Source organism: Vanessa atalanta, chromosome 3 (assembly GCF_905147765.1).
Source record: "Vanessa atalanta chromosome 3, ilVanAtal1.2, whole genome shotgun sequence".
Lineage (NCBI taxonomy): Eukaryota > Metazoa > Arthropoda > Insecta > Lepidoptera > Nymphalidae > Vanessa > Vanessa atalanta.
Genome location: NC_061873.1, coordinates 5,726,111 through 5,728,550, shown reverse-complemented (window position 1 = coordinate 5,728,550; position 2,440 = coordinate 5,726,111).

Sequence of the window (2,440 nt, the reverse complement as noted above, 5' to 3'; positions counted from 1 at the left end):
TCTACAGATCTCCTAATACACATAGCTCAGACGAAGTGTAAGGGAAATCCGAGAGACTAGCTCAAATGGGAAAGTTGAATCATGTTTAATTTTTAAATATATTTATTTTTCGAATATCTTCGGAATAGCTCGACGTTTGACTCCAAAATCTAATTAAATCTAAGTCTCGATGAACATCTATATAGTATATAATCGTATTAAATGCATAACTTATCTCTTTGACCAACAGGTTTTATTTTAATCTGGTATCTCCAAAGAACAAGACGTCGCACTCACCCCAATCAGACCCCGGCCCGTCGAGATCATCGAACCGACAGACACAGTCAATGAGGGAATTCCTGATGGTCAAAGATTCGGGAAAGCCCAAAACGACACGCACCCACCTAACAAGGGCCGATAAGGGTCAAATAATACCACCAAAGCTGAGACCAGCGTCAAACCCTCGAGACCATGCAGTAAAGGCTTTTCTAGAGTTCTAGGCTATTGTGATGGCCACCCGTGAGGTCCACTTAGCCACCTGCAAAAATATCATGCAGACCTACCGACGCGGTAACGACAAGCTGGAGGTGGAGCTCGAAGAAGCCGAGGCGGCCATATAGAACAACGACACATGGAAAATGTCGGGGCGGTACAACGGTTGCCTTCAGCACTGCAGATGGATTTGGTGGCCTGGTTGAAGCGGAGAAGCGAAAAGACGCATTCCCTACATTCTTCACACCAACAGGAGACCCAGTGGTAGTAGTGGCCAGGTGCACGAGAGTAATGCTAGACGACAGGATACCCGCAATGACAAAATCCATCTCAGAAGGTCCGGGCATCGACGCACCTCTCGTGGGCTGGGAACTCCCACAGATACGTGGATAAACGGGGTACCAGGATGCGGAAAGACGACTCACAATGTTAGAAATTTCCGCCAAAGACCTGAAAGAACAACTTACACACCGATTTGGCGAAAAAGCTAAATCAAGGGTACGAACTATGGCATCCGTGCTAGTGAACGGGTTCAACGAGAGCACAAAATGTAACCGACTGATGGTCGACGAAGCCCTCATGAACCACTTCGGAGCCATAGTAATGGCAACACCGCTGTCCGGAGCTAGAGAGGTGATCCTCATCAGAGATATCAACCAGTTTCCTTATATCGACAGAGAAAATCTCTTCGAAATGAGGTACTGCCGACCAAGCCTCACAACAAACATCTGAGTCTACTACACGGACAATGGTGACGACGCTATCGGCAGATTTAGCGGCCTAGCAGCGGATGTTTCAGAAAGAACCATTCTAGAGCACAGCCCCAAGACATAAACGCGACATCAGAGTCACCGAGGCTGTACTCCCTCTGATCGAGCGCGGAGCAGGGTCCGCTGGATTGTAGCAAATATAATTAAAAGAATTACTTATATATATTTTTATAAATTATGTATATATTATTTTAAAATCTAAAAAAGGCACAGTCAACTGTGAGCCGTGGATGTTGTAAATTTTATAAAAAAAAGATAAAAAATATTGGAATGATACCAATTATAATAATAAGATTTTATATAATAATGTCAAAAATCCTATAAGTACCTATATAAAACGACCCTCACAAAGACTATTTAAATTTTAAATAATGTGAGAAAGCTATAGTTTAAAAAAAAGTGTAATGCAGCAATATAAGTGTATTGCAAGAGTAAGACACATAGCGAAATTGTATTAATTTTAGGGTACCTATACTTAACTCAAATATTTAATGAGCTCTACAAAACTTTCAATAGTAGAAGCGAAATGAATCGTAAAAAACCTGCGTGACCATCGCCAGTGGACTATTAACGTGCAGTACTCGACTTGTCATTTGGAGATGATTTTATTTCTTCATTTGACTTTGATCGTGGGTTAAATAATATTTAATTCAGGCAACAATATAATCTACTAACAAATCTCTTAAAAATTGGAGTAGTTACAAGAAATTCTATAAAAAAGATAAAAAAACTATTGGTTATAACTGGAGTAAGATCAAAAGTAGATATCTATTTAAATTATTTTTATTCTGGACATACTAATTTCATATACATATTATATATTTAATAAATACACCAGTACACGGAATATTTTCTTATTATTTGTTTTATCAACCTTATAATTCTGAGATTGGATTAAAATCAAAATTGACTTGATTCACGGTCACGGTCATTTTATTTCAATTTTTTACGTGGGAAAAAATTTGTATTCTGCGTTCTGATATTGATTACACTTAATTTATGAAATCGGATACAATAACAAAATATTTCTGACATAACATTCAACATTATCAAACTAGTACGATCAGACTTCCATCTTCAACATTTTTTAAATATGATGAACAGATGATGGTCACAATTTTAAACCAATCTTTTTTTTTATGCATTGGTTGGCGGACGAGCATATGGGCCACCTGATGGTAAGTGGTCACCACCGCCCA